The 13,460-nt window shown below is 41.2% G+C and overlaps 1 pseudogene; it reads left to right on the top strand.

Annotated features, from left to right (window-relative positions):
• Positions 1-4,103: 4,103 nt before the first annotated feature.
• Positions 4,104-5,699, top strand: LOC132507218 (60S ribosomal export protein NMD3-like; annotated as a pseudogene).
• The last annotated feature ends 7,761 nt before the right edge of the window (positions 5,700-13,460 follow it).

Raw genomic sequence — 13,460 nt, 5'->3', positions numbered from 1 at the left:
CTCAACCACTGCGCCACCAGGGAAGGGAAGCCCCTCGTTTGTTATTCTTAACAAACCCCTTTCAAACCCACCTGAGCTTACGTTAATGAGGTGATTTTCTGAAAGCCCCTAGATAACCACCAGATAGTGGCTTGTCACCAGAGGAACTATCCATGTGACTAGAGCGCTGGAACTTTCAGCTTCACCCCAACCTCTGGACATTGAATTGGACCCAATGGCCAATCATGCCTACAAAATGAAGCCTCCATTAAAAATCTCTAAAAGTACAGGGTTTGGTGAGCTTTTTGGCTGGTGAACACATGGAGGTGCTAGGGGTGGGGGGGCCGGTGGCATGCCTGTGTGAAGAGGACATGGAGGACTTCCCTGGTGGCGCAGTGGGTAAGGCTCCGCGCTCCCAATGCAGGGGGCCCAGGTTCGATCCCTGGTCAGGGAACTAGATCCCTCATGCATGCTGCAACTAAGAGTTCGCATGCCGCGACGAAGATCCCGTGTGCCGCTACTAAGAGCCAGTGCAGCCTAAATGAATAAATATTTTTAAAAAGAGGACATGGAATCTCCACACCCCTTCCCCCATATCTTGCCCTATGCATCTCGTTCATCTGGGTATGCCTGAATTGCATCCTTTACAATAAACAGATAAACATAAATGTTTCCCTGAGTTCTATGAACCATTCTAGTAAATACTGGACATGAGGAGGGGTGATGGGAACCTCCAACTTATAGTCAATCAGAAGCACAGGTGACAACCTGGACTCGCAATGGCTGTCTGAAGTGGGAGAAGAGAGGGTCTTGTGGGATTGAGCCCCTGGGAGATCTGATGCTATCTCCAGGTAGATAGTGTCAGAATTGAATTAAATTGTAGGACACTCCAATGGTGTCCACAGAGAATTGGAGAATTGCTCGATGTGGGAAAAACTCACACATTTGCTGTCCAGAAGTGAAGTATTGAGAGCAGAGTGGTGAGCACAACAGAGAAAAGGAGATTTTTCCCTTCAGGTAGGAAATATACAAGATGAGTCTGGGACACTTTGTTGTGCCAGAAATAAAAGAAGTGACAAAAGACTACCGGAGCTGCGTCAAAGGACGTAAGAACTAACTCGAGGAGCTATGAAAAAGGACTGCCACAAAAACCCAGAAACCTCATTGGCCACCTTTGTGGGATACTGGTACATCAAACCATTATTCTGAAAATTGGTATGTAAAAAGAAAATATTAGAAAATCACCATGGTGTGACCTGAAATGAAATACAGGCACACCTCAGAGATACTGCAAGTTTAGTTCCAGACCACCACAATAAAGCGAATATTCCAATAAAGTGAGTCACATGAATTCTTTGGTTTCCCAGTACATGTAAAAGTTATGTTTACTGTTGTCTATTAAGTGTGCAACAGTATTATATCTAAAAAACAATGTACATACTTTAATTAAATTACAAAACAACAAAAAATTACAATAGTAACATCAAAGATCACTGATCACAGATCACCATAACAAATGTGATAACAATGAAAAAGTTGCAAATATCGTGAAAATTACCAAAATGTGACACAGAGACTCAAAGTGAGCAAATGCTGTTTGAAAAATGGCACCAGTAGACTTGTTCAATGCAGGGTTGCCCAAAACTTCAATTTGTAAATATGCAATATCTGCAAAGCATAATAAAGCCAAGCACAGGAAAACGAGCTATGCCTATGATGGATCCAGACAAATGTCATCGGTGAATAATAAAAGCATTAAGTGAGTGCATCCATGTTCATAGCAGCAGTATTCACAATAGCCAAAATCAACCCAAGTGTCCATAAACAGGTGAACGGATAGACAAAACGTGGCCATCTATACAATGGAATAGTATTCAGCCACACAAAGGAATGAAATTCTGACACATGCTACAACACAGATGAACCTTGGGGACAGTATGGTAAGGGAAATAAGCCAGCCACAAAAGGACAAGTCCTGTATGATTCCACTTATATGAGGTACCTAGAAGAGGGAAATTCATAGAGACAGAAAGGAGAATGGTAGTTGCCAGGAGCCGGAGAGGAGGAGAAATGGGGAGTTATTGTTTAATGAGTAAAGAGTTTCAGTTTCAGATGATGAAAAAGTTCTGGAAATGGATAGTGGCGATCGTTATATAACATTGTGGATCTGCTTAATGCCGCAGAACAATGCACTTTAAAATAGTTTAAATGACAGGTTTTATGTTATATATATTTAACAATTTTTTTTAAAAAGCATTACGGGACTTCCCTGGTGGCACAGTGGTTAAGAATCCTCCTGCCAATGCAGGGGACAGGGGTTCGAACCCTGGTCTAGGAAGATCCCACATGCCACGGAACAACTAAGCCCATGCGCCACAACTACTGATCCCATGTGCTGCAACTACTGAAGCCTGCTCACCTAGAGCCCGTGCTCTGCAACAAGAGAAGCCACCACAATGAGAAGAACCCGCACCACAACGAACAGCAGCCTTCGCTCACCGCCACTAGAGAAAGACCGTGCACAGCAGTGAAGACCCAATGCAGCCAAAAATTTAAATTTAAATTTAAAAATTTAAAAAAACTTAAAAAAGTTAAAAATAATTAAAAGCATTTTGTGCAAAGTTTTATGGAGAACTTCATAATGAGAGACTTAGCTGCTACCACCTGAACCCTGATCAATCTTAGTATCAATAAAACCATGGGACACCAGATATTTCTGTGCCTCTTGATGTGATGCAATCAGTACACAGAAACATCTCTGAAGTGTTACTACACAAAAAGTCCTGAATTTCAAATAGTCACTGAATTTAAACACAAGTTTATAATACCTCAGGGAATAAAAGAACAAATTATAGGACACCAAGTAAAAGAACATGCAAAATCCAGGCCATAGGGCATTTTATGTTTTCTTCAAAATATAACTGTGATATGCAAACCACATTTGGCCACTTATTCAAACAAACCATCTGTAAAAAGATTTTGGGGACAACTGGAGAAATTTAAGTATGGAAAGGATATGTGATCATATTAAGAAATTATTGCTCATTTTGTTTGCTGATAATGGCATAGTGGTTATATTAAGGGGAAAATTTTCTTGTCGGCTAAGTATTTCTAAGTGGTGAGACATGACATCTGGGATTTTCTATAAAATATTCCATAATAATAGTAACAATAGTAATAATAGTAATAATGAGAGGGTTAGATGAAATAACATTGCCAAAATGTTATTGTTACTGCTGGCTATGTGTAATGTTTTAATGATCTCATAGTTTAAAAGAAGGATAAAATACTGAGAAACTTTGTTATTTGTTAATAGAAGTATGCATGTTAAAATGTTAAAGGTAGCCACTAAACAAACAGAAATAACCCATATCACTTCCAAATCTTTTTTTTTTTTTTTTTTTCACTTCCAAATCTTGATGAATCCAATGAGGGGTAGTTAGGGGAAGTATTCAGAAGTAAACCCAGGTAAACCAAAATCTCAGGGAACTGGGAAGGGATTGTCCTATGTACAAAGCGCGATAAAATTATCATTCCACAAGTCAAGAAATAATTCACAAAGAACTGAGCAGGCCCTTTCTCTGATGGTGACTCTCTAGCCGTGGGTCATGAGGGGCCCCTGAAATCGTGGATTAGAAGTTTGTGCTTACACTAAAATCAGCATGTCCCAATCAGTCACTAATGGACCCCTGCCTGCCAGAGACAGCCCAGAGCTCCCAGCTGGACTTGGCCAAATCATGGTCAGGCATGTTCTGACACCCAAAGTACTTCTCCCTTATGGGTTGTACATATGGTGACCCATATGGCAACTCTACAGCTTCAGTCTTACTATCTTCACTTCACAGAGGAGAAAACTGAGGCATAATGTGGGACAGCGTTTGTCCACGGTGACACAGCTAGGAGGTGGTGAAGTTAGAATTCATCTGATTGAGCAGTCAAAAGAGTACGAATGGATGTTGAGAAGCCCAGGTCTGTCCAATAAACCCAACCCTGAAAGTGAGAGCTTAATAGTGAGAAAGAAAACGGAGTGACGAGACTGTAAGGGCTTCTATATTTGGGCCGCACGAGCCTGTGTGGAATAGGAATGGTGCTTTGCTGGTGCAAATTACAAAATAAGAACTGGGCAATAGGAACTAGTCCTGCCGCGGTTTTTCAGCACATCTGGGTCTGGCCCAGAGGCGCTAAGATATACAGAAAAATGGAGTATATGACAGAACCCGTGAAGCACACACCTGGACACATCTTGTGCTGCAACCGTGGTGCCCCGATTAGTCCAAATCCTGCCAGTATTTGTGTGGCTTGTCTGCGAAGTAAAGTAGATATCAGCCAAGGCATTCCGAAACAAGTCTCTCTATCTTTCTGCAAACAAGGTCAAAGATATTTCCAGCCATCAGGAACTTGGGCACAATGTGCCTTAGAATCCAAGGAACTTCTTGCTTTGTGTTTGAAAATATTCAAAGCCCCTCTGAGTAACGTACGTCTTGTAGATGCAAGCTTTGTTTGGACTTTGTTTGGAGCCCCGTTCTAAGAGACTTAAAGTTAAACTAACTCTTCAGAAAGAGGTGATGAATGGTGCTATCCTTCAGCAAGTGTTTGTGGTGGATTATGTTGTTCAGGCCCAGATGTGTGGAGATTGCCATAGAGTGGAAGCTAAGGATTTCTGGAAGGCTGTGGTTCAAGTCAGGCAAAAGACTTTGCACAAAAGAACTTTCTACTGTCTAGAACAGCTGATTTTGAAATATGGCATGCACCGGAATACACTTCGTATCAAAGAGATTCATGATGGGCTGGATTTCTATTATTCCTCAAAACGACATGCTCAGAAGATGGTAGAATGTCTTCAGTGTACTGTTCCCACTAGATACAAAGCCTCACAGAGACTGATCTCTCAGGATATCCATAGTAACACATACAATTACAAAAGCACCTTTTCTGTGGAAATTGTTCCAATATGCAAGGATAATGTTGTTTGTCTGTCTGCAAAACTGGCACAAATCCTGGGAAACATGAACCGGATTTGTGTGTGTATTCGAGTAACCAGCGTCATCCATCTCATAGATCCGAATACCCTACAAGTTGCAGATATTGATGGGAACGCTTTCTGGAGTCACCCTTTCAGTAGTTTCTGCCACATCCCAAACAGCTAGAGGAGTTTGTTGTTATGGAATGCAGCATAGTCCGAGATCTAAAACGCACTGCAGGTGCTGGAATGGTATCATAAAAGCATACCCTCGGGGAAGTCTGGGTACAGAAAACATCTGAAATGAGTACAGATAAACAGTATTTTTGACGCACTCATTTGGGACATCTTCTGAATCCTGGAGACCTGGTGTTGGGGTTTGATCTGGCCAACTGTAACTTAAATGATGAGCGTATCAACAAAATGAAATCAGATAGAGTCCTAGATGTGGTGCTAATCAAGAAGAGCTATGACCGTACCAAACGTCAGTGTCTTAGAAACTGGAAACTGAAAGAGCTTGCAAGAGATAGAGAAAACATGGATACAGATGATGAAAGGCAATACCCAGATTTCCTTGAAGATCTGGAAGAAGATGAGGCAATTAGAAAAAGTGTGAATATTTATAGAGATTCAACGATTCCTGTGGAAAGTGACACAGATGATGAAGGAGCGCCTCGAATTAGTCTGGCTGAGATGCTTGAAGACCTTCACATTTCCCCAAGATGCTACTGGTGAAGAAGGTGAATCGATGATGACCTAATGAGATCATGTTGTAGATGGTTTCCACATCCATAGGCTCAGAATGTTGGACAAAATAATTTTACTGTCTATTCTGTCTATGCCTTCATATTGAGAGAAGAGAAATGTAGTTTTAAACCTGAATAAATATGACTATTTTGATTGCTCACTAGAAGCACTGAAAAAGGTTGATGGTTTGGAAGTCTTAGATTAAAAAATATTATGCAGAATGTAATTATTACTGATATTTATTTACATATGGAATTTTATCAGCTTGCTTTTTTAGGAGGCACTAGTATTTTCACATACTATAGCTCTGGGTTTAAAAGCTCACAAGTTGTGATTCCTGGGAGGTTACCTAACTCTTCAAGCAGAAAACAAGCTTTTAGATTCTTTTTATATTGATAGCTTTAGTAGAAGAGCATATGAAGAATCATTTTTCATATGAACTTGCCGTGCACTTAGTCCAATTTAGATCATTTTTATGTCCTTGGGATAGAAACCTTAGGGTTCAGTTTATCATTGGGTATTCACTAGGAAAGTTATCTTTTTTATTCGTAATATTTGCAACTTCAAAAGCTGTTAAGCTGGGGAGTATCTTAATTTTCATTGCAGAAGAAAGTATATTTAAAATATTTGTAGATTTGTAGCAAACAGTATTTAAAGGTTAAATAACAATTCGTACCTTTGTCGCATTGGCTTGTGCCGGCAGCTTAGTGAAGCAGCTGTTTATGTCATAAAAATGTCTTCCTATCACTTCAGGGATTTTGCTTTTAAATTTTTGGTTTACAAATTGAGAAGGAATTCTCTCTTTATAAGTTTCTATCACTGAACACATCACCATCAAAAAGAATATTAGAATCCAGCATATAGATGATGAAGTAATAAAAGTGATCTTCATGCTTTATAAAACCAGGAATCAGATTTGAATGAGGAATGCCTTCCGCATCCTTGAAGGAAAAGCATTGGCTTGGGTTTTAAAGTGTTCTGAAAATGAAGTATTAAGAATCTATTTCTGTAAGCAAGATCAGACTTACTAAGCATGCCAGAACTAAGAGCTAATTCATAAATCCTATATATACCACTAAATAAGGAAATTAAGTAAGTACTGAATGGAACATTTTCCTTTTTTTAAGATCAGACTCCCTAATTCTGAAGTTTCGAATAAAGGCCTGTGCTTTCTAAAGTGAAAAAAATGAACAAAGAAGCATGGTGTAGGTGGTGCAATTTGAGTTTATAATATCAAAACTGTAGAGTATTTTGTTGTTTCACAAGTTCTCACTGACCACGTAGAGATGGGGAAACTTCAATACCCAGACATGTGCTGGATGCCTACATAGTTGCTTCAATTCATTCTCAGAAGAAGATGGGATAAAAGTTATGAACTATATATATCTATCTATCTATCTATCTATATATATATACTTTATATATATAAAAACACTATTCTGGATAATCATCTGATTAAGAAGCTGTAGGCAAAATTCTTACATTGGAAGGGAGAGTAATTTTTAGGCACTGATGCCAGGAAATATCTGGGAGTTGGGACTTTTTAATGGGACCAACCATCCCAATTTGCCTGAGAGTCAGTGGGTTCCAGGCAATTGAGGACGAACTGGTTGCCCTACTGGTGGCCTTGACTTCAAATGCATAATACAGCTGACTCTGTCAGACAATATTTGATGTGAATACAACCCAAACTTAGGAATGAAACTAAAACCCATTTCCACCAAACACACGTGCCCACCTCTGCAGAGAGAATTCTGGGATGAATGATATTTTAAAAGTATAACGAATGAGTCACTCTTGAAATTGAGGTCTTCCCCAAACACTGTGGGTTGGAGCCTCCCAGCGTCCCCAAGGACTATTTTTAATGGAAGAAAACTTCCGGAATTTAAAGTCAGGCTTAACGTACCACTTTCACTTTGCTTCCCTGATCATGCTTATAATCGAGAAAAACTTTACAGAAGGATTGGCAATTTAAATCCCTATACTCACTGGTCCTTCCCATGAATTAAGACCAAGCCTTAGCAAATGTGCTGAGTGAGGAGGAACAATTACCAAGTTCATGGCTCCAGGTTCTGTTCGTTCTGATATTGTCCAGGATAATCATTTATTTCCTGCTGCCTCTAAGTTTTATGAAGCTGTTCAGAAAAGTTTCAGCCATGCTTTATGGCTGTGTGAACTGCCGGTGTATCCATTTCACAACTTGATTCATTCTGATTAAATTGTTCGACTGTTAATGAGTTTTAGATTGCAGGATGGAGAGGCAAACAATTCAGAACATTAAGGCAGTAAAATATCTTAATATTTCACAAGTTCGCTCTGAAAACATAAAACAGAAGGCTCATTTCTGGAAGGAGAGACTGTAATAATTACCCTCTGTAAAAATAAATGTGCTGGCTCCCTATACATTATCCAGGCATCTGTGTAGGCACACTCACATGTAGGGAGCCAGATGGTACATGGAAATCTCACAAATATTCATAGAAATTCTGATATTTTCAAGCCAATTGCAACAGACGAGATAACCATTTGGACATATTATTCCAAAGAATTTCTGGGGCTAGACAAAAAATTGATTCCTACTCAGCTCACTTCACAGTCCGATGAGTTTTGCGATCTGAAGGCAATGATGCGGGGTGAGGTGCTGAAGGGTCTCAGGTACCAAGGGCTTCGGAGACGGATGGGAATTATGAATCTGGTGACCAAATACTGCTCTTCAAGCAGTTCAATACCCCTCCCTCTCCCTCCTCGCACCTCCTGTGGGTTCCTGGCCCACCATCTGCTTCTCCTGTGATGCGGTATTGGCTTTGACGGTAACTGAGTAAAGATGCAGGCACTGGCCTCCCCCTTTGAACATTTTTCCTTGGAACTGCCCCCTTCTGGTGACTGCCTCCGACACCCCACTGGGAGAATAAACGTATAGCCGGTAGAGGCTACCAAACTGCTGAGGGTAGTGAGGCCTTGCCTTGGTCACTTAAGCTCCGGAAAATTCAATTGTTTCATTTGTGAAATGGAAATTAAAACATATTATCAGCCTAAAGGCAAAAGCTCAAATGGATTTCTTCACTCCTTCCAGCCCAGAAGCCACACCTGTAATATACACAAGACCTCATTTCAAACCAACTTTTGAGTGGAGCAGCTCTTCAAACTCAGGAAGAGAAGAGGAATTTGCATTTGGCCATGAAGACTCAAAAGGTCTTTGCACACATTTCTTAAGGGAAGGACATTTAGGAATCTGGAAAAGCTTATGCCATATAATCGCAGAATGTGAGGAGGAGGGCATCTCTGAGGCTGGCAAGGCCAAGGATACCATTTTGCAGATGAGAAAACTGAGGCCAGAGACATCAAATGAGTCACCTGAATCTGGGACTAGCCAAGACAGATGCACCATTAAAGAACAGCTGTTGAGAGATGCAGCTCATAGCCAGATGCTCAGCCAGAGTGTTCCAGCTTCATGCAGTCCCCGCTGATCAGGTGGGCATTATTAAGAGCATTTGACATGTGAGGAATATTAATGGCTTACTTCCTTTAAGCCACAATCCTAGGAAAGGGCAGAACTGAGACTAGAACTCAGGTTTTCTGGCCTCAGAGACAATGCTTACTCTGCTCTGCGTCATCTTATGGAGAGAAAACTGTGAATGAATTTGTGCAAAGGAGGGTGTGAAGTGAAGAATATGCAGATGAAGACACCTCGGTGCATTCAGGTTTTGTTTCCATCACCACAGTCATTTGGGGCTGGTGGGACTCTACCCCTGTATTTCCCCTTCTTAAGACTCCCCCTATTCCATCCCCCAAAGAAAAAAACCCTAATTGACATGAGTTTTTAAATTAAATTAATATAAATCAATGTTGTGTTAAGAATTTGAAAGGTCTGTAAACTTAAAGTTAAATAAATTATAGTTAAAACAAAGCTTAAAAAAGAAAAAGAATTTGAAAGGTCTGGAAGCACCCTGAGTTTGCCCAAACCAGCTTTGGAAGTGGTGATATACAGCAGTGAAAGGCAGAGCAACTATTGGGTGAACTGCCATGGAGTCAGCAGCCAGGCCCCCAAATCCGAATTGGGACCCGAGTTACTGGGGTCTGCCCGCCAGCCTCCCGCATGCCGCAAAATGGCAACTGTGCACCTTGCTATGTTCTCTACCGCCTCTCCATCAGCTGCAGCCTTAGATGTGCACCAACTGCATTTCATCCGTCACAAGTCCTCTTTGAGATATTTTCCTTGTCTCTAGAAGGGACCTCAAATGCTTTTTAAAATCATGCTAACTGCCCAGCACTCCGTAATGCATAATATTGCACTACCTTGCGTTACATCAAATCTATAACATCACAACCTTTGTCGGCATCTGTCCTGCCCTGAATTCTCAAGCATTCTTGGCCTTTGGGTTCAAAGTCATCTGACCCATGGTGGCCTACAGCTCCCGGCATGCCATGCCCAACCACAGAATTCTCCCCCTGGTGGCATCCAAGATGGCAGACCGGGCAGCTTCAGAGATGCCTCAGGGACTGGGCTTTCAAAGGGACATCTCAGTTAAGAAAATACGAATAACAACAAACCAAGCCAAGGGCTGTATGTAATTGTAGGTGCCCATTTCACCATAAATAAACAGTAAAATAAAGAAGTAAAATGGTTATGAGATACGTTCCCTTCATGCAGCGCCTGTGTGCTCCTGGAAATCTTTTTTTTTTTCCTTATTCCAGTAAAGTACAAGATATCTCAATAGCAACATAAACACCGTATTATCTACTAGTTACTATAGCAACTGCTATTCATGTAATTTGCTCATGCCTAAATTAAAGCTGCCTAGGGTAGCTTTAACTTGCATCTCTCACATATGACTTTTTTGTCAGTGTTTTTCTTTAATGAGAATTGTGTCTCGCAAATTGTAGGCAGCATGCTGTACCACTCTACCTTACTTGGAGCTGACTTTTGCCATTACCTGACTTTGTTTCTCCTATTACTTTTAGGTATTCATCAAAGAGAGAACATGCTCTCTTAATGGTATATATATTCCGTGAGAGTGGAGGAGGGGGTATGTAGGAGAAACAAGTTTTTCATCCGAAAAGAACATAAGCATTTGCCCCGCAATGAACTTCACTGCTCTTGAACTCGTCAATTCTTATCTACCTCTTCATTCAACACGATGCTAAAGGCATAACCTGAAAAAGGTGTGATGAGAAGAGGTACTGAGATCCACTAAAGGAAAAAGCACAATAGTTAATCATCTCTTCTCTGGCATCCTGCCTACAAAATAAACAAGTTGAGAAGTTCTTCAATTTTTGTGACTGTAAGCAATGTGGTGGATTAATGTTCCTAAATGCTAGCACTGAATAAATGAATTCATTGTTAAGAAAGTTCTGGATGAGCCAGTAGCCAAGTACCATTAATTTCATTATTTAGCCTTGTTTGTGTCTGCTCTGGGATACAGTTGGGAGAGGAACATTGCCATGAAGAAACCCATTAAATACACCTACCTTTGTAAAATAATGCATTTCAAACTAAAGATTGACTATGCTTTTCTTAAAGAACCCAAAATTCTCAGTGGCCCTACCGAGATACACAATAAGTTTCTCAGAAATCACATTGGCACATAGCTGCTAAAAACTCTTCAGTGAATGTTTAAAGAAGATACATCCACCTGGATGGATTCCTTAGAAGAGCCATTGGGATCACTGTCCGCCATGGTCACCCTCAGGACAGACAGACAGTGAAAGTCTCTAAATGTCCCTTTGCAGGGCTTCAAAGAGCTCTGGATTCAGGTGCAGGAAACCTGTCTTTAATATTTTCGTTACTGCTCCCGATGCATTTCCAGTGTGGTTAATTCACACGCAGCATTTCACTCAATGGTATCCTCTTTGCAAATACTGTTTCCTATTCTTTCTTTCTTTTTTCCTGTCAATCTTCATCTAAATCTGAGCGCATTTTGTGCTGGTTATTCGCAGCAGTGTGGAAGCTTGGAAACATGGTCACAAAAGTACCACGTGCCTCTGGTCTGCAGCAAGCCTTTCTATTTGCTGGTTTAATCCTCCAGACTTCAGCCATTTCCCATTTGGTCCTTCACATCATCTCGGGCTAATCCGTCAAGCATTTTAGACAGCCAAGCCAATCTCCAGTTGCTGAGGACTTTCCCACAAGCACCGTGTCTGTTAATAAGATTTTCATTTGGAAAGATGCCAGGGCGTCCATGTTTTCTATCGTAAATAAATACTATGATTTAATAGCTTCAGGTTTTGTTTAATGTTAACACCAACTATTTAAGAAAAAAAAAAAAATCCTCAAATGCCTGGCCCGACAGTGAAATGCCCCACTGACAGCTATTTGCAAGGGTAATGTTGTGGAAAACAACATCCATCTTGGAAACAGGTTCATTAGCCCCATCTAGCTGACCTCTCCACATAATGTTGTCAAATGTGACGGGCTTCAGATTATTGGGAATATGGAGATCAATAAATATGCAACACCGGCGCTTAGAATGCTTCTGGCATTGGAGCCATACAAATGCCATCTAACATAGCTCAGAGTCGCTGTCATCTGTCACACCAGCTAGTAAATAGACAAGCTTAAGGGGAAGGCTGTCCGTAATGGTAAAATATATGGGTGAAGATGAATTAGACAGGCAGTGTGTAGTCAGAGTTCTGATGCATGAAGGTTCCAAGTGAAAAACCCTAGGCAAACACTCTGGAGCAGGCTGCCTTCTTAGGGGAATCGATGCAAATGCTTGCCGCATGGTCAAAAGCTGCTCCATGGTCCTGCTTCTGTGTTTTTTATGTCAGCCGCCAAGGGAGTTTTCTCTGCATCTGGGATGCTTGCTAGAAACGTGGAGTATCCTGAGTGCATTTCTGTACACCATGAGGGAGCCAGATCACCCATTCCCCCCAAATACCTGTGCGTGTGAACCACACGATGTCCTTCTGTGTGATAGCAGCCCAAGGCCAAAGAAAGGGCCTGCATTGTCCAATTACTTCAGCCACAAATGCCTACAACTTTGGGTCTACAAGAAACAACCTGGTTGAACTGCTAAAGGAAACTTCCACCCCAGCTGGTGGACATCAAATTGCCCAGATAATCAGACCTTTGGGAACCACTTCTGTTGACGACGTCTCCATCAAGCCACCCCCTTCTAAGATCCCTACCTGCCGCCTGCCCAGTCTGCCGGAAGCCGACCGACACTGCCCAACATTTGTACCTATCACTACCTGAAGATCCCTTGCTCTGTCCTCAGTAGTGTTTTCCAGATTCCCCAGAACAGGCATCCCTGTTCATAAACCCTCTTCCCACTCCAAAAAGTGCTTGAGTCCAGCCACGTCCATCATTAAATTAAAGCAACTTAAAGAAAAGCAAATTCTTGAAACAGCAAGCACAGAGGATGTAAGCCACACGTATGCATATATCCAGACACCCAGCGCCGGAACAAACACGTTCCTCAAACCCGAGTAATGTCGATGACCAATGATGACCAGCATGCTTCCACCCCTCTATGTTTTAAGAAATGTCACTCTTCTCTATGGAAAGGAGAACAAACAAGAAGCATAAAGGTATTTTTGAAGTACACTGTTAGGAGGTACTTGGCTAGTAATTTGCAGCCTAGGTACACACCATACCTTTTAGCACGGCTATTTATCTCTCAGGGAGAATGCTGCCATACTTACGATAAAGGCTCTGTTGGACCTCTTCATCAATAGCAAACCTTTAAGCACAGCACATCTCATAAATAGGAGTTCCACTAACACAGACTTCAAAAGGATAGAACTTGATAATTCAAAAAGAGCTATATTAAGT

This window comes from Lagenorhynchus albirostris, chromosome 16 (genome assembly GCF_949774975.1).
Source record: "Lagenorhynchus albirostris chromosome 16, mLagAlb1.1, whole genome shotgun sequence".
NCBI lineage: Eukaryota > Metazoa > Chordata > Mammalia > Artiodactyla > Delphinidae > Lagenorhynchus > Lagenorhynchus albirostris.
Note: the sequence above shows the minus strand (reverse complement) of the source record. Positions and strands in the feature narration are given on the sequence as shown.